Source organism: Talpa occidentalis, unplaced genomic scaffold (genome assembly GCF_014898055.3).
Source record: "Talpa occidentalis isolate TD23 unplaced genomic scaffold, MPIMG_talOcc4v2.1 talOcc4.9, whole genome shotgun sequence".
In the NCBI taxonomy this organism is placed as follows: domain Eukaryota; kingdom Metazoa; phylum Chordata; class Mammalia; order Eulipotyphla; family Talpidae; genus Talpa; species Talpa occidentalis.
Window position 1 is genome coordinate 58012407 of NW_023605305.1, and position 25756 is coordinate 58038162.

General features: G+C 36.9%; 1 long non-coding RNA gene across 1 annotated transcript; it reads left to right on the plus strand.

Annotated features, from left to right (window-relative positions):
* The first annotated feature begins 1874 nt into the window (after nt 1–1874).
* LOC129145149 (uncharacterized) lies at nt 1875–25242 on the plus strand. Its single transcript, XR_008550283.1, has 3 exons — nt 1875–2257; nt 13682–13793; nt 25208–25242. It is a non-coding gene; the product is annotated as an uncharacterized LOC129145149 (long non-coding RNA).
* Nucleotides 25243–25756: the final 514 nt, after the last annotated feature.

The window sequence follows — 25756 nt, forward strand, 5'->3', positions numbered from 1 at the left end:
GCACATGCTTTGGGGACAGATACCTATTCCCTTATCTGTATAAATTTACCTCCACTCACCTGCTAGCATGTTGGGCACATTTATTTCTCTCCATACCTAGCCCTCCCTTCTGTTCTCCTGGCTTCCCCACTCCCTTCAGATCCACCTTTTCTCTGACAGTGTATCTGGATTTTAAGGTCCTTCTATAAACTGCTTCACTAAATTTTTCTTCCTTCCCTAATCCCCTTCGGGCTTCACTTACCCTAAGCTAGACTCCTAGAAGAATTTACATATCTGATGGTCTCCTTGTGCATTACCACTTGTTGCTTCAAGTCAGGACTTATCTTTGTGGGGTAAGAGTTTGGGGGCTGTGCAGCATGAAGAGGGAACCTACTTTTACTCTCAAAATATAGACAAGCAGATGGACTTACAGATTCACTTCCATTAGAAATACTTGTTTATCACAGACAATTATAAACCAGAGACATCCTGCAGGGGAGGAGGAGGGAGAGGGATCAGAGGGAAGGAGGGAGGAGCACAGGGGACTGTGGTGATGGTGCCTGGGTGCCTTGGGGAAGGAAATTCTATGGGGACTCAATCTGAGAGGGAGGGGGAAGCAAATATTGTCAAAAAAATGAAAAAATGATAAATGTTAAAATAAAAAACCAAAGAAATACTTGTTTATCAGTTTGAGAAAATTAAAAGTCTACAATGGCCAAAGTACTTGGTGTTGGTGGTTTTTCCTTGTGGTCATGGAAAGAGCAGCATTTTACGTGTGGTTGCTATGGTTTTGTGATGGCTAGGATACTGGGAAGAAGTAGTAGACTTTGACCAAGAGTTTACATGTACTTCCCTGGGGATTCAGAAACAACTGGGAGAGGACTTTGGACTCCCTCTTCAATTCAATGCTCATGGACTAATCTTATCTTGATCACAAGGGACCAGGAGAACTTAACAGGCATCTAGGTCATACACTTTCACCAGACTGATAGGAAATCGTTAAAGTACCTTCTAGCCTTTCATCTCTCTTTTTCCCATATTAATAAATTTCTAGATCCTGTGGTTTTCTTACACTCAATGCTCTTGTTACTTGTCTCTTTTGTCTCCATTTGTGCTTTCCACTCTTGCATTGCTTTCCTTCTTTCTAACTCTAAACAGTTCAACTTAGCTGATTTCACTGGATCTAGTGCCTTTAAAAAAAAAGATTTATTTATTTTTATACAAGAGCTGGGGTACAGGCCAGATGCACGGGAGGGTGAGAGGATTCACCAGAGACAGAACAGGAAGCAGAACAGTCAAACTGACAAAATACACTGCTTAGAGACGCAACGGGTGAGACAGGAGAGGTCTGCCATGCCATGTGGGAATCTCCCTGGCTGGCCGGGAATCCAACCCCTGCTGCGGAGGCTGCGGACAGCTTCACAGAGCTGTGCTCAACCCACTGAGCTCAACCCACTGCGCCACTGGGGAGGCCCTGGATCCAGTATCTTAATCTCTCTTTCCCTTTTCCGTTCCATCCTGCAAAAAATCTACCAATCATTTGGTAACTATTTCCAAAAAGAGTTTAATGTCACCTGTCTGTAGAAAATGAAACACTCTAAGTTTTCCCAGGGTTTACTTAAAACTGTTATACCTTGAAACCCACAGCACAATGTGTACCAGGAGCTCATCCTTAAAATTTTAAAATAATAGTAATATCTACTTAATATTTATTATGAGTTAGCACTGCAGGGGTAACTTGTTAATCTGCACATTTCTCTATGAGGTGTAGTTATGGATGTGGACAATAGCACCCAGTATCCATTTTCCACCCTCTTATTAAGCCCTACCATTCTGGAAGACCAAGAAATCACCAAACTACATATTCCAAATTCTTTTCAGCTAGGGTTCTGAATGCGAAGTTGGTTCTGTCAATTAAATGTACATTTCAAAAGTCCAAAAATTGGAAGTGAGATGAGATGGAGCTTGTAGTGCTGCTCTTGACTCCTTTTGTTGACCAGTAGTTTGAAGGGACAGGGTAGCAGAATTTCAGTAACAGAATTCTCATGTCTAATCTCCAATTTTGTGGGTGGGAAGAAGAGGTCCTGGAGGACACAGCAACTTGCTGATCTATGTTTTTTGGTTGGTGTTAAAGAAGATGGGTTACAAATGGAGAGAATGAACCTCTGAGTATACTGAAGATAATAGGAACCATGTTTCTCTTGTTGAAGAGAGGAGACTATGGAGAGAAGGAAGACTAGAGCAAACCTTATAGCAGTGGATTGCAATTGAAGAGTTGGTAAGAACTTATAGGTAATAATAGATGCAGACGCATGCATGTACGTGTATGATACACACGTATATACACAGGCATATTTGTTAGTACTGTCTGCTGGGAAAGACTGCAAGTGATAGAACCCAGCAGTGGGGCAGGATGGATGGCTGGTGAACCTGGAACATTTTATTGTTCCAGAGACTAAAGAAGTTCTCAAAGAACCATGGCAACATTTCAAAACAACACATGAAGGAACTCCAGAGAAATATGGGACAATTTGAGCATCAAAATAATTAATGATTGTTAAGAGATTATAACCCATAAAATAAAGAATCCATGTACCCATACTGACATAAACAAATGATTATCTAAATCCAGGGCAGGAAAGTACTTCTTTACAACAGAAGACCAACTAATTGATGTAGAAGGAATGAGGAAATTAGAAAACCACTCTTTGAGAATCACAGTAATAACTGATTCAGGCAAGAATCAGCAATACTTGCTACAGTTAGAAAGTGAAGTTTGACAAGGAATAGAATATTTACATAGTGTCAAAGAATTTCCCCACAAAATATTTATTGGTTATAAAAAAGAAAATAGTAACTTTCAATGGGGATATTAGTTAGACACCGCCTTAACTGAGTGATCAAAGTTAGTTGCTAGTAGTGAGATACATTGACATGTATACCTCTGATAGACATCTTTTCTGGGATATTGCTAAAAAAAAATGCACAGTGTGAACGTAGTCAGGAGGAAACATTAGGCAAATGCAGAGTATTCTGTCTATATTTCAAGGTCATGAGTGATAATGAAACACTGATAAACTGCTCCAGATTTGAAGGAAACTAAAATGTGATGAGAAAAAATTGTAATATATGATACTGGGTTGATTCTGGAAGCTACTGGGTAATTAGCAAAGCTTGAACAGGATCTGTGGGGAGATGGCAGTTTTATATCTATATTCACTTGCTTATTTGGATGGCTGTATTGTGGTTATGTAAAAAGGTGTGCTTATTTCAACGAAATAGGTGCTGAATTATTTAGGGGTAAAGGCAATTCACTGTCAGCTACTTACTTTTAAATGGTTCCGAAAAGAGAAAGAGGATGAAGGAGCAAGCATTTTGAAATGTTAACAAATGAAAAATCTATGTAAAGGGTACATATAAAATTTTGGTCATACTTTTACACCTTATCTGTGAGTTTGAAATTATTTTTTAAGTCTTTAAAAATATTTTATTTATTATTTTTATTTATATTTTTATTTATTTATTTTTAGTATTTTTAGTATTTTTTAAAGATTTTATTTATTTATACAAGATCTGGGGTATAGGTCAGAGGCGTGGGAGGGTGAGATAATTCACCAGAGACGGAGCGGCAAGCAGAACAGTCAGACAGACCAGAAACACTGCTGAGGGGAGCAGTGGGTGAGGCAGGAGAGGTCTGCCACACAATGTGGGTTTCTCCCAGGCCAGCCGGGAATCCAACCCCCTGCTGCAGAGGCTGAGGACAGCTTCCCAGCAGTGCGCTCAACCTGCTGTGCCACCGCAGTGCGCTCAACCTGCTGTGCCACCGGGGAGGCCTGAGTTTGAAATTATTTAAATATCAAAAGTTAGGAAAAAAGAGTGAAAGAGGGGCTTCCCTGGTGGTGCAAAGTGTTCAGACTCAGCATTATGAAGCAATTCACAGCCACTGTAGTACGAGTTTGATCCCTGGGCCCGGGAGCTAACCCGCATGGTACAGCAGACCTCTCCTGTCTCACCTACTGCTCCTCTCAATCAATCCGCCTCTTCAGTTCCCCACTCTGTCTCTGGTAAACCCTCTCACTCCTCAACACCTCTGGCCTGTACCCCAGTTCTTGAATGCAAAAATACCAAAGGACGTAGAAACATTAATTTAAAAGGGCACCTGCACCCCTATGTTTATAGAAGCACTATTTACAATAGCTAACCTATGGAAACAACTCAAATGCCCCAAAATAGATGACTGGATCAAGAAGATGTGGTACATACACACAATGGAATATTACTCAGCAATCAAAAAAGATAGACTCATGCCATTTGCAGCAACATGGATGGAAGCAGCTGGAAGGGATCATGCTCAGTGAAATAAGCCAGAAATAAATAAATCTTAAAAGAACACCAATGTTTTGACAGTAATCAGTGATCTTTGCATCAGGAGATTATAGATACTTTTTAATTGCTATTTTTGGTCTTCTATGCTTTACACAACACCCATATATTGTTTTTAGAGGGGGAAACAGAAAAAAGAGAAAATAATAACAATATTTTAGTAACTCTGGGCTTTAGAATAAAACCCTTAACCTGTCAAACAAGGCACCACCTGCTCTTCCAGCCTTATTTTTTAGTCTTGTCATCAGTCCTTACTGAGGCCAGACTGTTAAGATTCTGTCTCCTGAATAGTCACGCAAATTCCAACTTTGTTTGGACATGTATCTTCCTGGGATTCATCTCCCAAATCCTTCCCATTAAAAAAAAAACAAACAACTTGTTTGAATCCAAATTCTCTACAAATCCCATGTTGACCACCCAGCAAAAAATGAGCTCTTTCTCCTCTAACATTGCAAGTATAATTTGGCAATGAAAAAAATTTCAATGCAATAAATATTTATTGAGTGTTTACCATGTGAAAACTGCCATATAAGGTACTGTATGGGACTCCAGGATAAATAAAACTACTTTTCCCCCCTAAGTAGAGTATAAAATAAGTACTCAAAATTATAATCAAATGCAGAACATGCTATGTACTGGGAGGCATAACAGAGTGGTGGGGGCTGAGGGGAGGGGAAGGAAGAAAGGGACTAAAAAATGTCAAATGGATATTACAGGTTAGAATGAAAATGTTGGATAATGTTTTATATTCTCATTTAACCCTCATAAGAAGTCATTTTTAGAGGGGTGGAAGATAGAATTCAGAAAAGTAATAAAAATAGTTAACTGAGATGGCGCACCTGATTAAGTGGTAGCATAGAGTTAGAATTCAAATCCGTATCAGGAAGTTTTTATGAAGAAAGAGACATTTGAGATTTATCTAATTATCTAAATAAATACAAGGGAGTATATTTGCAAATGCCTAAAATTCATAAGCAAAATACAGAGAAAGGTAAAACAGGATGAGTTTGGGTCATAGTGATTAGTCAAGTTAATCTGGCTCATATGCTACGTAGAATGGCTTGTAATATAGTGAAGACTGTCTTTTATTGTGTCAGACTACATTTTCCACACTTTCATGTATATAAGTGGCAACACTGTAGGGTGATATTTCAGTTCACTTGCACTGCTTAAGACACCACCCCAGAACACTCACACAGCTCACACTTCTCTGAGTTGATAATGTGGTAGAGGAGGTTCTAGGGCCAGTCTTACCTGGGCTTGCTCATGCAGTTGTGGACAGCTGGTTGATTAGTTAGAGCTATAGTCTAAGATGGCCTCACATGCCTAGTGGTTTACATTCAATTGAGGGCAAATTGGGGAGCAATGATTTTCCTCCACATAAAAACTCCAGAAAGTTAAATTTGAGTTTTCAGATATGGGAATTCCACAGAAAAAGTGACACAGAATTTGGCATATAGATTTTGAAAAGAGAATATTAAAAAAAAAAGTAGCATTACACTAATTCCTGATAAAATTTAGTTTATAAATTTCTTATGGGGGCCTCCCCTGGTGGTGCAGCGGTTGAGCACTGGGCTGTGAGGCTGCCCGCAGTCTCTGCAGTGCCCGTATGATCCCTGCCCACCAGCAAGGGTCCCACATGGCACGCAGACCTCTCCTGCAGTGCCTGCTGCTCCCCTCAGCAGTGTACTTAGTCATTCTGCCTGTTCTGCTCCCTGCACTGGCTCTGGGGATTTCTCTCACCCTCCGGCGCTTCTGACTGTGCCCAGTGCTTGTATAAATAAATTAAAAAATTTTTCTTACGAATTTTATTAAAACTTCATAACTTCAGCATTTTCTTTTCTTTTGTTTTTTTTTTTTTTTAAGATTTATTTATTTATTTATACAAGCACTGGGTACAGTCAGAAGCACGGGAGGGTGAGAGAATTAACCAGAGCCAGAGGGGAGAGCAGAGCAGGCAGATTGACGAAATACACTGCTGAGGGGAACAGCAGGCGTGGCAGGAGAGATCTGTGCGCCATGTGAGACCTTCACTGGTGGCCGGGGATCGAACCGGTGTTGCAGAGGCTGCGGGCAGCTTCACAGCCCAGTGCTCAACCGCTGTGCCACCGGGGGAGGCCCAACTTCAGCATTTTCATTAGAAAAAGTGGGCATGTTAGTTAGTGACTTCACCTTTTGTCATTTCTCTCTTTTTCTAAATGTTGAGGTTTGTGTTTGTTCCTGCATGTTATTTGCTATGTCAGACAACTATTTGCAACACTTTCATGTAGTCAATCTCTTTAGAAACTATTCTTTTGTTTATTCCAAATATTTGTTGAGGATTTACATTGTACTAGGTGCTGTGCCAGAACAAAAAGAGAACTAGCTGTGTAGGAAAAGAGATTTGAAATAAAAAGCCATATGACTAATATAATTATGAACTGTGCTGGAGAGTTTTAAGTGAGAATTGAAAGGTAGGTTTGGTTATATGTCTCTAGAATTCTGGACCCATGCTTTCTAGCTTAGAAAATTCAATTTAAAAAAGCAGGTATTCAGACCAGCTTTCTTTAATAAAAACATAATAGTGTTCCATGAGGTAACAGACACCCATTATCTTCTTAATCTTTTCTTTATTAATTCTTCTATTTATAGCCACTCAATCTGCAAAATGCAGCTGCCTGTGTATTCCTCCTTCTTATAAACAACACAACAAAGTCTTAGTTTAATTAAAATACTATAAATAGGGGAGAAAATTCCCAGCTTCTTTCCCTTTTCTTCTGCCATCAATAGGATTAGAATATTTCTCTACCCAACTTTGCCTTCAGATGCTTATCACAGGCATTCTCAGAACCTCCAGCTAATGAGAGTTATCAGCAAGTCAAGGGGAGGGAGAAAAGGGTTTATTTTCCAATTATGAATGTACTGATTCATTAACACTGACTTGAGCTTTCATTTTAGATTCAGGTTGTCATGGACTTGCATTTAAACAATAGTGGCATGTGGATCTCTGCCATCTTTCATCAATCTTGCATGGGGATACCATTTAAGAAACAGCAGAAAGGGCAGCTGAAAAGAGTAAAATATTCATGGCCAAAGTTAAAATTATATAAGTTTGATGAGAAATCCTTCGTCTTTTTGCTCATCATCAACAGATGTCAAAATATATTACACTAATGGTTTATTCTATAAACTTTAAACCAAACACTAAGAGATCCAAAGTATAGAGATTATGACATGGTTCAGTGTTACACCTTACTTAAAGAACAAAAAAGTTAATGGTATTAAAGTATCAAGTTACCATAGTTAAATATTAACTTTTACATTTATTCCTTAATATTTATGAATGTACCTAATATTTTTATAAGACTATACCTCCTGGTTCCATATGAATTTCATCAGTATTTGTTCTATTTCTTTGAAGAATGTCATTGAGATTTTTATTGGAATAGCATTGTATCTGTACATTGCTTTTGGGAGGATCGCCATTTTAATAATGTTCATTCTTCCAATCCATGAGCGGGGAATGTCTTTCCATTTCTTCATGTCTTCTTCAATTTTTTTAACAGTGTTTTATAATTTTCTTTGTATAGGTCTTTCACCTCTTTTGTTAGGTTTATTCCCAAGTATTTGATTTTTTTTGTTTCAATTATAAAAGGGATCTACCCAAAGGACACAAAAACATTGATTCAAAAGAACACCTGTACACCTATGTCTATTGCAGCACTATTTACAATAGGTAAAACCTGGAAACAACCCAAATGCCCAAAAATAGATGACTGGATCAAGAAAATGTGATAATATACACAATGGAATATTATTCAGCAATCAAAAAAGATAAACTCATGCCATTTGCAGCAACATGGATGGAGCTAGAAGGAATTATGCTCAGTGAAATAAGCCAGAAGGAAAAAGAAAAATATCAGATGGTTTCACTTATAACAAGAATATAGGGGAACAAAACAAAACATTAGTGTAAAAAATAATAACAGTACAAAACACAGCAAAGCAAAAACAGACAATTATAAACCAGAGACATGTTGTAGGGGAGGAGGAGGTAGAGGGATCAGAGGGAGGGAGGGAGGAGCACAGGGGACTGTGGTGATGGTGCACGGGTGCCTTGGGGAAGGAAACTCTATGGGGACTCAATCTGAGGGGGTGGGGGAAGCAAATATTGTTTAAAAATAAATAATAAGGCAGGGGAAAAAGATTATACCTCCTTACTAGCATGGCACCAAAAATAGTCTATTTTTATTAGAAAGGGTATTAACTGACTGTTATTGTTCAAGCAACTATCTCACACAAACTCCGCCATACCCTATATTTGATTTAGACTTAGGAAAATAATCTGTACCATTGCTTATCATACGTTAGTGAGTTAGATACTACCCTGAGAACTTTTTTTCCATTTCCAGGCATCAATTGAACTATTTTGTACTTCATATTTTTCTGAATTGACTAATTTTGTTTTAATTAACTTGGCTTAAGTAATAATATGATAAAATCAAGGGATTGGTATGACAGTTACATTTTGTCAAAAAGGCTTCAAAATAAATCCAAGAGTCCAGTTTATAATTGTTACAGTTAAGTTCAGGCAAACTACAACTCTAGTTGCTTTTGAGTTACTGAAAACTTAGATTTTTTTTTTTTGTGTGTGTGTGTGTGTGTGATTTCAGAATAGCTTTTCTGGAGTGATAAGGAATATAACACTTAAACTATTAATTAGATACCAGCCCTCAAATTCAGCATTTAAATCCTCCTCCCCCACCAAAGGTTTAGAAATGCATAGAGAATTCAGAAAGTCTAGCAAAAAGCAGCTGCTCGGAGTCAGAGATTTTAGTAGCTGCATGGAGCTAGGGAGAAAGATTTTGAAATTCAAGTTTTGCCAAGTTAGAAGGATTTGATAAACATCTTAGACTTCTTGCTAAAATCTCAGAAAAGATACACCTTCTGAGTAAGACAAGGACTAAATGCTCCACTCCAGAATTAAATACAAAATGGAAATAAATGCACTCTAACAAAACTTTAAACAAGGCTTTTTTAAGTTTGATGTACTCTACTAATAGCATTATTGCTTGCCAACACAAATTCAACATTTTTAGAGGAAGGATATAAAAATACAGTATCTCTATATGTATCAGTCACAATATCTAAGACAAAATAACTTATTACTAGTCATTTGGGGAGGCAGTTAAACATAAATAACTAATCACAGAAAAAGCATAGTCAAAAGAAGCAAACCCATAGATGACCCATATATTAGCCCTGAGACAAAGATTTTTAAAAAGCCATTATATATGTTAAAGAACTAAAAAGAATAGAGAAGCAGAATGTGGATGATGATTCCCAGAAAAGAAATGGAAGCTACCAAAGAACCAACCTGAAATTCTGGAGCTGAAAAATATAACAGCAAAAAAAGAAAAATGTACTGGGTAAAGTTAAAAGATGACACTGCAGAAGAAGAGACCAGTCTGAGGACAAATGAATAGAAATACTCCAGCTGAACAACTGAGAGAACAAATGATTGAAAAAGATTAAGCTACAGAGACTTTTGGGACAAGCTGACAGACATATGTGTAGTGGAGTAACAGGAAAATAGGAGAGAGAGGATATAGGGTAGAATTTTTCTTTTTTAAGAAATTAAAAATTTTCCTGGGCCTCCCTGGTGGATATAAGGTAGAATTTTTCTTTTTCAAGAAAATAAAAAATTTCCTGGGCCTCCCTGGTGGTACAAGGGGTTAAGTATCAGCACTAGGAAGCTATCAGCAGCCACTGCAAAACAAGTTTGATCCCTGGTCAGGGAGCTAACCCAAAGGGGGCAGCAGACCTCTCCTGTGTTGCCCACTGCTCCCCTCAGCAGTGTATTTCAGTCAGTCTACCTGTTCTGCTCCCCACTCTCCCACTCTGTATCTGGTGAATCCTCTCACCCACCACACTTCTGGCCTACATCCCAGCTCTCATAAGCATAAATAGATAAAATAATTCTTTAAAATATTTTTCCTTAATTTAGTGGAAATACATAACCTTCCCTCCCTTCCAAGGATACCACATTTAAGCAAATCATTGTCCAATTGCTAAAACCCAAAGATAAATACTTAAAAACAGTCAGAGAAAAATATACACCTCATAAGAATGATATCTGATCTTCCACCAGAAAATAATGGTGCCAAAACATGAAGGAATAATATCTCTAAAGTGTTAAAATGGACAACTATCAACTTGGCATTTTATACCTGGTAAAAATATAAAGGATAAAAATAAGGAATTTTTAAGATAAAGGAATGCTGAGATGATTTACTTTCTGCAGAAACTCATTAAAAGAAATGCTAAAGAAAGTTACTGAATCTGAAAGGAAATGACACTTGGTGGAAATACGGATCTTTAGGAAGGACTTGGGAGCACCCCAAATTGTAAATACTTTACTCTTAATCTCATTAAGGACAATTAAAATTTTAAAGCAAAAGTAATATCTTCTTTGGAAATGTACAACATACAAAAAGGTAATACATGAAATAATTGCACAAAGAAGATAAGGAAATAGGTGAGTTTATACTGTTGTAATTTGTACATTAAAAAGTCATACAAAGAATTATAGCTAAGAAAATGATAAAGAAGATAGACAAAACAATAAAACATACAAAATACTAATAAGAAGATATAAAAGGAGGAAAAATATAATCAAGACAGGAGGAATAGAAAACAAAGCAAGATTTAAGCCCAACTGCATCAATCATTTCATAAAATATAATGGGTTAAAATTAAAATTATGAGAGATTGTTAGGTTAGATAAAAAATACAAATGCAACATTGTTTATGAGATACTTTTCAAATATAAGAACATTGACAATTATTTTCAAATAATGAAAAAAGATAAAATGAAAATGCCAAGAGAGCTTGTGTGGTTATGTTAAAATAATAAAAATAACATTCTAAATAAGGAATATTGGCATAAAGAGGGATATTTTATAATGATATAAATGTCAATTCAAGGCATAACAATCCTAAACACGTATGCATCATAAACTAGCAATTGAAATTATATGAAGCAAAACATTTCAGAAAATAAAGTAGATTAAAATTATAATCAAAACTGGACAATTTAACATTCCCCTTCTGAGTAGTTGATAAAACAACTAGTACATAAACAAATTCAAAAAGACTATGGTAAGATAACCTGTGGCCTAACTGACATTAACAGGATACTATGCACATTTTCAGTGCAAGCATTCTCTTGTGTGTTTTTCTTTAACATTCTTTTCAAATACCCATGAAACATTTACTGAGACAGGCAATATTCAATGGATTTTTAAAAGTTAGCATGCTAACTTTATACTTGTTTAATCACAATAGAATTAAATTTGAAACCAATAATGAAAAAATATCTAGAATATTCCAAAATATTTAGAAATTAAGCAAAATATTTCCATATAAATTATGGATCAGAGAAAAAATCACAAAGACTACAGAAAATATTTGAAAAAATGACAATGAGAAGACAACAAAATTTGTAGGATACAGGTGAAGTGGTAACTAAAGGAAAACTGGCAACTTTACATGAGTATATTACAAAAGAAGACAGGTTAAAAGCAATGATGTGAAATTTTCACATAAGAAGTTAGAAAGCACAGCAAATTAAATACAAAATATTTGGACAAAATAGGAAATAGAAAGGAATGGAAATTAAAAAGAGTAGACAAGCAATAAAGAAAACAAAGTCAACAGCATCTTAAAAAGTTGAATAAGATCTACCAATACTAGTCAAAAGTAAAAAAGAATAAAAACACAAATTACCAACATCAAGTATGAAATAGGAAACATCGCTTCAGATTTTGCAGACATCAAGGGGATAGGATAAGAGAATAATAAGAACAATTTTATGCTATAAGTTAAACAACTGTTAAGAAATGGACACATTTCTTGAAAATCACCAAACCCAAAGCTAACAAAGGGAGAAATAGAAAATCTGAAGGGTTCTGTATCTATTTATAATATGTAATTCAGAATCCTCCTACAGAGAAAATTTTGGCTGCACTGATAAACTCAATCATGCACTTAAAGAATAAATAGCAATTTTACACAAGCAACTTTTGAAAGCAGAGGGAGCTAGAACTTTGTCCAATTCATTTTGCAGGTCAGTAAATCCTGATGCAAAAACCTAACAAAAATTGTACTGGAACAGAAAACTAAAGATCAATATCCTTCATGCAACATAGATGCAAAAAGCCTTAGCAAAATATTAATAAATTTGCCCATATGTAAAAATTATAACACATCATGACAAAGGGGGTTAATCCCAGGATTGCAAGGTTGGTCCTTTCTGGAGGTTATTTTGCAAATGGGGCACGAAGAATGTTCTGAGGAGATAAAAATATTCTATATCATGATTGGGATGTGGGTTTTGTGTGGATTTATATATTGTCAAAATTTTTCTAGCTTTACACTTGAGATCTTTGCATTTATTACATATAAATTACGCCACTATATGATTAAAAAAAAAACTCTCAAAAAAAGGAAAGCAAAGTTTGACTTCCATTTCTAGTTAGAATAGAAAAGTATGGGGCAGGTGAAACCCTCTTAAAGGACAATTAAAAATGCCAGATAAACTACAAAAGTCATTTATATAAAGCTTCAGAGAACTTTGGAAGCAATGAAAAGTAGATGGCTTAAGATTTCAACTACCTAGCTATCAAAAAAGATAGCTCATGCCATTTGCAACAACATGGATGGAGCTGGGAGAGATTATACTAAATGAAATAAGTCAGAAGGAGAAAGATAAATATTGGATGGTTTCATTTATATTTGGACTATAGAGAAACTGAACACAGGTCAAGAAAATAGACAAAACTTACAAACTGACCACAGATCTGAGGCATACAGCAAGGGAGAGGAAGGGAGCGGGGTCAAAACAGGAGAGGGAAAAACACAAGGGACTATGGTGATGGATCACAGGTGACATGCTGGTGGGAGAACTATGGGGAGCACACCTGAGGGTAGAAATCAATTACTGTATAAAAATGAACAAAGAGGTAAGAAAATAAATATATTTAGAAAACCAACAACAACAACAAAAGTTTTCAAAAAAGGAAAAGAGAACTTGGATGTGGGTAAGAGATGCTTTCTTCTTGGGAATTTGGCCAATTTTTTTTTTTTTTTTTTTTTTTTTTTGGCAAGCAAGAGACTGATAATCCAGACTTTGCTCAGGGAGAAGTGATCACTAGGATGAGAAAAACAGCAGAGAAAAAAGAAAAAGAAAACAGCAGTGATTTTAGAAATTTCACCTGGTTAGAAAGATTGATTTTATAGACTTGATAAATTTAATCCCACTGGCTATTATCTTTTCCAGATTTGGCAAAATCCGTCAAGACTGGAGGCTAAATAGCTATGATGAAAACTTCTTTCACTCAAGCAACTGTAGAGTCTAGGCTTCAATTTACCTCCCTGACGTAGTGCAAAGGGTGAGCACACATTTGCTTTCTTGCCCTTTTTGTTTTTGTTTATGAAAGTGTCTTTGCCTGCATGGCCTTGTCTGTTACTTCCAAATACGAAAATCAGTCTATTCTTTAAAACCAATGAAAATATAATATTTGCATGTTTTTGGAAAAATTTGTTATTCTGAACCCCAGAGTTCTCCTGTAACAAATGAGGATAAAATATACCTGCAAGATTGTGGTGAAGATGAAAGGAGATAATATAAATGAAAACACAATGTAGAATACTTGTACATAAAAGTTCCTAAAAAGTACTCTTCACAAATATCAAGATACAATAAATTGTATTTTTATATGCCAAAAAAGAGAAAGAAGTTGAAATACCAAACCATTTATAAGAGCATACAAACACAAAATACACAGGAATATACCAAAACCTGTTCTACATTAAAAACTAAACACAGAGCTTCCCTTGTGGTGCAAGGGGTTAAGAAGCAACCTATGAAGATAACCACAGCCACTGCAGCACGAGTTTGACCCCCCGCCAGGAAGCAACCCACATGGTGCAGCAGACCTATCCTGACTTGCCTGCTGCTCCCCTCAGCAGTGTATTTCAGTCAATCTGCCTGTTCTGTTCTCCACTCTGTCTCTGGAGAATCCTCTCACGCACACCGCTGCCCCCACCCCCCACACCTCTGGTTTGTACCCCAGCTCTTATATGCATAGAAATAAAATAAATCTTTATTTTTTTTTTAAAGATTTATTTATACATACAAGCACTGGGTACAGTCAGAAGTGCGAGAGGGTGAGAGAATTCACCAGAGCCAGAGCGGGGAGCAGAGCAGGCAGAAGGACCGAAGTACACTGCTGAGGGGAGCAGCGGGCGGCAGGACAGGTCTGTGAGCCATGTGGGACCCTCCTCTGGTGGCCGGGGAGCAGCCGGGGATCGAACCAGCGCTGCAGAGGCTGCGGGCAGCTTCGCAACCCAGCGCTCAACCACTGCGCCACCGGGGAGGCCCGAAATAAAATAAATCTTTAAAAAAAAAAAACGAAACTAGAACACAAAGCTGTTAGTAAACAAGAACTCCAAAAATGCAGGGATAAACAAATTATGGATTGGAAAACTCAATATTTTAAATATGTTAATTTTTCAAAAGCTATTATATATAAATTTGAAATAATTTCAGTCAAAATTCTAGTGAGATTATTTTTTATTGGAGAAATTATGAGCTCACTTTATATTTACTTATTTATCTAGAATTTCAGGTTTATTGAGGTATAATTGAATAGGAAATTGTGTAGTTGATTTTAAATTTTATATGGAAATGTAAAAGTTTGGATCTAAAGAATTTTTTAAAAATAATTCCATTACCAGATATTACTTTCTATTGGAAAACTACAGTAAGCAGTTAAAACATTACACTATTGATGCAAGGTTAGGTAACTAACCAACAGGATAGAGAGAGTTCAGAAACAGACCCACTTTTATTCATTACCTAGTTAATGATAAATGCAGCACTGTAGGGACAGGCAATTTTTTTCTATAATAGTGGGTAAATTGGATATATACATGAGGAAAAAAATTATCTGGATCTGTACCCCATTATGCATTGGGTTATGTTAAAAGTAATAACATCTGTTCATCAAAATACCTTAAGAGCACTAAAAGGCAGCCCAGATTGTTCGAAGGTATTCACAATACATATAGCTGACAAGGGACTCATATCAAACATATGAAATGAACCCCTAACAAAGTAATTAGACAAACTGACAATCTATCTAAAATGAAAGGTGGAAGTTTAAACACTTACCTCACAAAGGAGAGTAGAAAATGGCCAATAAATACAGGAAAATGTGTTCAACTTTATCAATCTTCAGGTAAAGGCAAACCAAGACTGCCATGAGATACCACTGTGCACATCTGAATGGCTATAACAAAAAGGCAGGAAAATATCAAATGAGGTTGCGGAGCAATTCACATATACTAGAGTGGGAGGGAAAATTGATATAACCTTTTTTGCATTAGCTATTCAAATTGAACACAGGTGTGGCCTGTGGGACAGCAATTCTTGGTCTATATCCAGGAGTAGAGATGTATTCTAGAACATTCACAACAGCACTATTCAAATACTCATCTGCAGAAGTATGGGTAGTGTGGTGCATTCACACAAAGGGATACTACACAGCACAGAGAAAAGATCTCTAACAACACAGAACAAGGTGGCTGCATCCCACAAAAAGAACGTTAAGCAAAAGATGCTATGGAAGAGTAGAGTGTGCTCAGGCTGTATGAATCTATTTACATAAAGCACAAGAAAAAATCCAGACTCACTGATGCTGTTAGAAGTGAAGTCAACTGTTACTCTGGGGGACGAGTAGTGAGTGACTAAAAGAGAGTCCAAGAGGTTTTTCTAGGGTGTAATAACTTGATCTGGGTGTTGGTTATGCTCAGTTTATGGAAATTCATCAAGCTGTCCATAATGATAATGCACTTTGTCCATGAGTATTATGCTTTCATGAAAAGTTAAACAATCTTTCCTTTTCTGTTTCTTTTCCTTCCTTTCAGAAAAGTGCCCTTCAGGGATGTGTTCAGCTTAAAACTCAACACGTTTCACTGAAAAAACCATCGCTAGGTAGATGCAATCTGACAGAATTTTTCCTTTCTCTCCTCTTATTCTTTAGTTTAAAGCTTCCTTGGATTAAATATTGGGCAAGTTCCATGATTTTTAAAAGAAAATAAATTGTCTCTTTGTTTTGGCATTTAAAAAGTCCATTTGAAGGCTAATAATCACATAACTTCATCCTGGTCCAAGGTAACCATCCGAACTTCAAACTCTTATGTAATAAAACCTTTTCCATTCCCCTAGCAGGGGCCTGACCTGGGTCTGGAAACCCACAGAGGCTGTAAGGTGCCCAGTTAGCTTCTTCATCAGTTCTCAGTTCCACATTCTGCTCACCTGCTGTTGACTTGTTTAAGCTTTTAGAGTCAGGCCAAGGCAGAGGGGATTAGGGGGATGGTGCTGCCTGATATGGTGGGAGCAGGTGCAGTGTGCTATTGATTGCTCTTGGATGCTGGCTCCCATAAAATGTTTTTGTGGGCTTTCTGGAGAGTGTCCTACTGAGATGTCAGATGGCAGTCCCCCCTCATCTTCTACATAATGCTTGTCTTTATGAGCTAGTCCCAGGCCTGTGCTTCCAAACAGCCTAGACAGACATTCTCAGTTGGGGTCCTCTCTTTCTGAAGGGCAGTTTTTTTGAGTATGATCTGTTTGAAAACATTCCAGATGTTCTTTCTCATGGAATCTTTTCTTCCTAAAAATAAATAAATAAATAAATAACCTTTGCCCAGCTATTTGTGGAGCTGCAGCTTTGTCCCAATAAATAAGTCTTCATTTAATATCATAGGTAAGTTCTTGGAAACTGTGACTTAAACAAAACAATCTATAGTTGAAACCAATTTTACAATAGACTAGTTGATAGAAATACCAAGCTTCTAAATAAAGACCCAATACTCTTCTAATACTAAACAAGCATTTGCATTTGTCCATTCATTTTTCAACCTATTTGTTTTGGTTCAGGGTCATGGGTGGCGAGAGCCTATCTTGGGCTTAAGGTGGGATCCATTCCTGGACAGGAGACTTTTCCATCACAGGACTAGCAAACATTCATTCAGACTGGGACAAATGAGCCAAGTCATTGAACCTCACGTGCACATCTTTGGGATGTGAGAAGAAGCTAGAGTACCCATGGAAAGCCCAAGTAAGGCATGGGGAAGATGTGTGACTCTGCACAGATGGCAGCCTAGCTGGAGTTGATTTTATTCCTCATCAACATTCTCATGGAATGACACTGAATGACATGATGTTATTTGAGGACCTGCTGTACATTCCCCTCTTCTCACTCTGCTGTCAGCTAGCTGCTCACCTTCACATGATAAGTTTAGGTTAATGCACAGGTGCTTGTGTTATCCAGACTTCTGAGGTGTTCTTAGAGCTCCCTCCCTTGAACCGAGGTGAAGGAAGGCAACTCCTTTCTTCCACCCAGAGGACCAGTGAGAAGGCAATGCATGGCATGCGACTCCTCTCACCAAAGAGATCCTCCCCTGGTGTAGTCTTGGGCAATCTTCCATGCTCTTGAGTTTGTCTCCCAGCATGCCCTGTGTAAATGGTCTGGCAGATGCTGTAGGGCAGTGGAGTCACTGTGGGACTTGGCACCTCTCAGGTTCTACTCAAAGTGAGACAGCAAAGTCTTATTTGAACATCCTCTTACATAATTAATCTCTTTCCTCTTCTCATCTATCAGAGTGTTTCTCTGCTGGCTTTTGTCACTTTCAACCTTGTGTTTAGTTATTGATGTGTATATCGAATTTCCCCTACTAGACTATAAGTTTCTGGAGAACAGGGTTCAATTCTGATTTAACTCTGTAAGCCTTTCAAAACCTAGTGGAGTGCTGGTACAGAATAGGAGCTTAATGTAGACCCAGGGAATGAGCGAGGGAATAATTAGAGTTGTTCTTTGCAGGATTGGTGACTTTTAGCAGGGCTCAACCTGACCTTTTGTTTAATACCCCAGGGTTTCCTGATTCTGTAGTACATGCTGAAAACTCACTCCTTCATTTGCTGCTCATTCAACAAATATTTTTTTGAGAATTCATTAAATTCCAGGCACTGGATAAGTGATTGGAAGTAAAACATAGTCTATACCATTTTAGAATTTACAATTAAATTGGTGTGACTTTGACATTGAGAAATGAGTAAGCTTTGGCTAGGTGAATAGGAAGCAGAGGAGCCAATCCTTGCAGGGAGATAACCTACAAGCACTCCTGACTCAGAGGTGAGAACATGTGGATGTATTTGGAGAGCGTAGATGAGTCAGGCTGTAACAGAGCAGCCTACAATAAGGACATGGTTCAGGCATGAAGATTAGTGTTCTTAAGTAGAATGAAGTGACTCTAAGAAAGAGACACAGACAAATGTGTGTGGATAAGGGTGGGTATCTCTGAGGACAACTCTGGAACCTGATTTACTTCAGTATGGGGAAGTCATATTCCTTAAAAGTATGATTTATAATATTCTTTAAATGCTTTACAAACTTATTTAACTCAGTTAATGAAAATAAGCACTGAGATATCTTTCAGAAGCCTATTTGTGATGGAACCTGTCTCTTAACTGATAAATTACCTTGTCATTTGATAAGACATGTAAATGTTCTTGCCTCATGATGTCACTGAATGAGGGACTTATCAGCCCTCACTTCTTCCACATGTGTGTGCTCATCACATGTGTGTACGCACCATATACACACACGTCCCAAGAAACTGAAGTTATTTGGCTATTCTGTAGTCAGGTAATAACTTTCATTAAACTGATTGACAATGAATTTGAAGAGTGACCTTGGGGAAAGAATATGGGTTATCACAATTGAATATTTAACAAAGTCTTGCAAAGTTTGCCTGAGGGAACAAAAGAGTTCTGCAAAGTAGGCTGAGTTGGGAACATTTTCTCACCCTGAGAATATCATGCACAATCATCTCAGTAGCAAAACTCAAAGCCACATGAAGACTCAAGTGTGTGTGGTCTGGAATAATAACAATGCATTTTAATTTGAAGGCACTCCTGCCTGTAGGGCTTCAGGCACTTAAACAGGAAAAAAATAACTGAAAACAAAAGAAGATCAAATAAAATGACAGGTCTCTCATAATCTCTGGTCTACAAGCAGAGAGCTGCCATGACTCTTAATAACATATGAATAAGCAAGGTTTATGGATTGTTGTGTAACAGATAAAAGATATTAAAAATATAGAAGGAGCAAGTTTTCATAATGCCATTTTTATTGGTGCAAAATAATACTAAGATACCACTGACTAATGCAGTTTAACTTGCAAACCATGGGGAATCTCAAAACGACACAAACACTAACATCAAACCTCAGCATTCAAGATACACTCCTTCTGTAGTTAGGCTGATCTTTTATGTGGCAAGAGAATTCATTCCAACATTTTATGGTGCTGGCAGACATCTGTAGTCAAAGTTACATCATAGTTGTTGACAATGCCATAGGCGAAGGTCAAGGACAGGGATTGAAAAAGTTTCCACAGGGAAGCTGGAAAAGATGTATAGGGAGGCAGAACAAAAGGTCACTAATAGCTGTGGGTAGTTGGACTGGAAGTAGATTTCTCCCAAAACATACTGCAGAATTCAAGTCTTACAGCCAGAAAAAGAATGGATTCTTGGAAATAACAGCAGCCACCAAAGCCCAAGGCACAAAGCTCAATGGAAATAGTGTCATGAAGGTTGAAAGGCAAAGGGAGAGAGTGAAGACATGAGGAGTAGATTGCAGAAATAGGCAGGTTGGAGCTGTCTTGGGAAACCAACTGGGGAAGCAGGTGGGGAGGTCTGTGCTTGTTCAGAGTGGACAGACACAACACTCTGTGACAAGAATCATCTCTTTCAGGTGGCCATGGTAGAGCTAGATCAGCTGACAGATGAAAAGTCAACACCAGATGGTTTCAAAAGACTTATGTCTCAAGTGCTTGCTTTTTTTCTACCTCAGGGAAAAGAAAGTGGACCAATAATGCAGTGTCTACCCTCCAACAAAATTTTTAGGAATGCCTCATGGAATACAACCTGTAAGATGCTCAACAGCAAAGGCTCTGACCAGGTCTAGTATTCCTGGAATGATCAAATACATATGAAAAATGCTACATGTTCTCTTCTTTGTGATTTACAGTGTACATCAGTACATTAAAAGTTCTGAAAAGTATTGCAGTAATGACCTTTTCTTAACTTTGTTAACAGTGTTTCTCAAAATGACTTGATGGTAAAACCTTTTTTTTTTAACATATCACTGATTAATTTCCTGAAGTATCCTTGTTTTGAGCAGCACATTTTGAGAAATGTTTTTTGTTACATTTGTCTTACGGTCTTGGATTAGAAAGACAAAACCCATCAATGCCATGGAGATCATAGAAAATGATTTCATGGTATAAATAAATTAACACAAGGTGTGGACACAACATTATTCTAAAAAAAGCCTTTATTATTTACTTTAAATACTTATTTCCAAAAATAATTTGAAATGATAAATGTGTGAGTTGTCCTCTGAGTCTGGATGAAAATGGCAGGGACAATCATTCAGTTACACTGACTTCTGGTTTTCAAGTGGGAATGACATGAACACTCATAATGAACCTCAATTAAAATCACACACACACACACAATTCCAAAATTTAGCGAGGTATAGTGGTGAACAGGATAAAAAAATGTTGGGTAATTAAGTAATCTTTTTGGACTACACTATTGAATGACAAAATACTATTGGAATTTATGAATGCCTTAGGGAGACATAACAGAGTAAATGTTATAAAGGGTAAGACTGGAGAATCCAGCTTGCTATGGAGATGCAGGTTGAAAGGGAAAGAAAGTGAAGGAAGGAAGGGACTGGAGCTCTTTATCAGGGTGTAAGGAACAACTTTTGGGCTCAGTAGCACTCCCATAGCACAATGGAAATGGGAGGGAGAAAAAGACTAAACAAGTCTGAAGTAATGAGCAGGAATGCCAGGCCTGGTTAAGAACAATAGGTTCTACCCACCAAAACCCCCACCACCTGCCCCACCAACTCCATTCTCTCTTTTATTTGTAAGATCCAAGATCTCACCACCTAGCTGAGAACCCCATGACTTGACATTTCAGTACGCAGATGTAGGATCCTAGAAATAAAGAGTAAAGAGAGTGAAAAGATTAATGATCCATGGGGGAGAAGTAGAGGTGGTCCATCCAAAAGGAGAAAGGAGTGAGCCCTCGGCCAGCATGGAAAGGGGATGAGAGGGGACAGGTCAGAGGCTCCATTTCTGACTTATTTTATGACTGTAAGGAATATTTCTCCCATGGGGTAGAAGGCAGTGAGAACATGAGATCATTTCTGTGAGAAAAATATTTCCTTTTTTTTGCCTTTCCATATTCCAAGCAAGGCTAGAGAAACCCAGTTTGGTTATCAATTTTCCATTATCACCTTTCCAATATTGCCTATTCTCCCCTGACTCCCTTTCCTGAACAAAGAGAGAATTTGGCTGCAGTTTAAGAGTCTTGATGGACAACTGTAGTTAGTTGGGGAAAGGAAGTAAAAACTATGGCAGAAACCCCACAAACAAACGAAGTGTCAGAGAAGGGATCCTGTGCTCCTCTCTTGCTCTGGGCTGGTGGAAACTCCAGAAATAACTGGGAATAGTTCAATAAACAGGGGATCTATGTAATCTTTGCCTTATAGCACATGGTTTGGAAGAGCCAAGTTTAGACAAACCTTTCTTCAGATGGGGACGAGCAGGAGAGTGGCAATGGCCGAATGAAATAACTCTGTGGGGTATTCTAATGACAACTTCATAAAAGCTCAGGCACTCAAGGTGAAGTAAGAAGTCCACTCTGCCTACAAATGGGGTTTAGATCTAAGAGAAGAACAGAGGAGCCTTGAGATTGGAATAAGGAGAACATGGACTTGTCAGCTGGAAGTCTTGGTGAGACAAGGACAATCTTAACAGGTGGGGTAGAAATAAAGGCCAAGGAACAAAAAATAATGGGAAAGAGGTACATCTTATGAGAGAGCAACAGAAGACAGAAAATGACTATGACTAGGTAGCTCACCATATCCTAGTAACCAGACAGATATAAGGCCTCCACAATTGGCAGGAAGAAGAGAGATAGAATACAACTGAATGTAACTGAGAAATCAATAATTTGATCCAGTATCATAAAATATATTGAGTTATGGAAAATAAAGAAATATGAAATTCTTATTCATTATCCTGGAAGGTAAGTACAGCTCTGTGGCCATGCAGCGAGAGGGCACCAAGTGTGAGAAATAGAAGCACAAGTTCACTTTAAAATCTAGCATAGCTCAGTGAAATAAGCCAGAAAGAAAAAGAAAAATACCGGATGGTCTCACTCATAGCAGGAATTTAGAAAACCTAAGTAAGGGACCTGGAAAAAGACTAATTATAGTAAAGTAAAAATCAAAACCAACAGGCAACTATAAACCAGAGACATACTACAGAGGGGGAGAAGGGAGTAGGAGCAAAACAAGTGGAGGTGGGAATTTTACAGGGACAGTAACCAAGATGAAAATGCATACATTGTGCAAACATGTAAAATGATGTAAAAAATACATATAAAATAAAAATGAAAAAAATAAATTGAAAAAAAATCTAGCATAGACACAAAAGACTACAACCACTTATTCTGAGAAAGTGCTTTCATAGAGGTTATTCCAACCCCACACAGTCTTCTTTTAAATACAGTTAAATAACTCACTAATAGCTTTTTTAGATGAAACAAAAAATGATGTATATTGAGTAGTCTTAGTGAACCTAGAAAGGCTTGAAAAAGTAATTTAGTTGGACTAAACCAAATGCCTTATGAGTGATAGGACAAATACCAAGAAAATTGATGCAATAACATAGAGAGGTATTGGTAGCTCAGAATTCATACTTTGAGTTTTTTTCTGCTTAGATAGCTGACTGTAAAATAATATAGGAATTTTTTTGTGAGTTCATCTCCTACTGATGCCTACAACATGAGACATAGAAACTCAGAACAATACTGGAGAGTCTAGAAAACAAAAATCTCAAAGGACTGGAACATTCCAGGGTGATACAAACTAAACACTAAAATGGAGGTGGTAATTTGGCCATTGTGATGAGTTAAGTTTGAAAGAGGACAAGTTTTTTCAAAGAAATTCAGTAAGTTGCTAATTTGCAAATAATAGAAATGAACTCTGTATTAACAATTTTCCAGTAATGTAACAAAAAGTCTTATTTTGGGGTGATAATTAGCATAATTGTGTTTAAAATATTTTAGTGGAGACTGATTTTAGCCTTTTGTGAGATACAAGCACTCTCTTTTTTCTGGAATCCCATTGTTTTATATTAGGGCCCCTTGTACCCTGCCAGAGAGGTATTTCAGAGTCCTTTCGCTCAACTCCCCGAAGAGCAAAATTCTTAAAAGATAAAATCCTTCTGTACTGCCTAATCCAATAATGTTTCAAGGTGATATTAAAATACTGAAAATAGAATAATATAAACCCCTGCTTTGGGAAGAAAAATGTTAAAATCAGAAATACAAAATCTCTTCTCAAGATTAAAATCAGCTTAGTTGAAGAAAAGCTCTGTAGCAAACCACTTATATATATATATAAAAAACTTGCTTATAAAGGTACTATGCTATAAATTGACTTCTCTCTGCTGGTAGGAATGCTGAAGAATATAGAATATTTAATGTCTGAGTTGTTAAAACAACTTAAATGTTGACTAGTGATATCATGGTAAAGTTCTAAAATAAGATTAAAGTAGACAGTTTTTGCTTTTATCAAAAGTAACAAAGACTCTCCATTGACTTTCTTGATACTCAATATAAAGTGCTAACAACTTGGTGTTGACAATATATTTCTCTACCATCTTCTCATTACTTTTTTGATGTGTAACCTCTTTGCCTCAATATTTGAATAGACTTCACGATGTTGAAGAATGTTTATTTAATTGCAATAAGTCATAAAATATGGTTGGTAAAAAATGTAATGAGGGTTCACAAAAGATACATACTAATCATTTCAATGTAAGTAAACTTGCAATGAATTCACTATGCTTTGTTCCCCTTTCTCCTCTTTGAATATCTCTCTGTATTTTTGTTTTCAAACATTGTAATAATCATAGAAGTTTTTTTTGTGTGTGTTGAAACATTAATTTACTCTGCTTACCCTCTTGGTGTAGTGGTTTAAAACAAGCTTGTTAAAAAATGTTTTTGACAGTTTCTAAATCTAACCCCAACATGAAGTCAGGATGGATCAAAACAGATGAAGTGTTTGAAAAGAGAAAGAATGTCACATAAAAGATAGCTTTGATTCTTCTACAATTAAATGGTGCTGTGGTTTGGATTAAATACACACTATCCTACAGACAGACTCTAGGATGAAACTGAGCTGATCTCTTAGGTTTCAAAATCAGTCAAAACCTTTAACTTAATAAAAATAATTGCATAGAAGGTATTGGTAAATAGTTGATCTTGTGTCAAGAAATGGGTTCACAATACTTGTGAAATGTGTTTTTCTCTCATAAAAATATGTGTATGTTAGTGGAAATATATTTTTAATAAGATTAGGTTGTGTCTGAAAACATACAGTGAGGATATGAATTCTCCACCTCCACCTTTTCTTATAATAATGAACATTTGGTGTCACAGCTGACCCTGTTTAGCTATGAGTAGCGTAATCTTGAACATTTACTTATCTCTTTCGTTGGTGTCCTCTGTTGTAAAATGGATTATAGTAAGAAATAAATATACATTAACATATATGTAAGGAAAACACTAAGAACAATTTGTGATATGATTACCAATCATATCACGTAATATGATTACTAATATTTCTGAGTTTCTTTCCTTCTATCATGTTTTCAGGACAACGGAAACAATGAGAAGTTGGCAAGACTTAGCGATAGACACATACAAGTAAGACATGGACCCTACTTCAATGAACTTACCATATGAAAGATAGTTGTGCTGACCAATAGATAAAAGAACACTTGACAGTTATCTATAAATATGTCAAACTTGTCTACCCAAATCAATGACCTTTTACCCATGACTAAAATTTTGCCAAAAATCATAAGGATTTTCTTTTCTATAAAGCATAGTGGAGAAAGACTATCAGATGTGACAAAATGGTAATAGAGAAGGTAGGCATACAAAGAACAAATGTGGGACATCTTAGTAGCATGGAGGGAAAAGGCCAAATACTTGACATTAAATGAATGAATTTTGACTTCATTCTTTGCAGAGTGTATGTGTGAGTGTTTGGGCAACTGAAATTCTCTTTGAATTCCAACTTTCTAAAATAATATCAAGTTTTTACTGTGCTAAGCACAGTGACAAGGGCTTTGCAAGTGGCTCCAATTAGTAGGCATTATCAATGTCCTTATTTTACATCTGAGAAAACTGAGGCCAGGG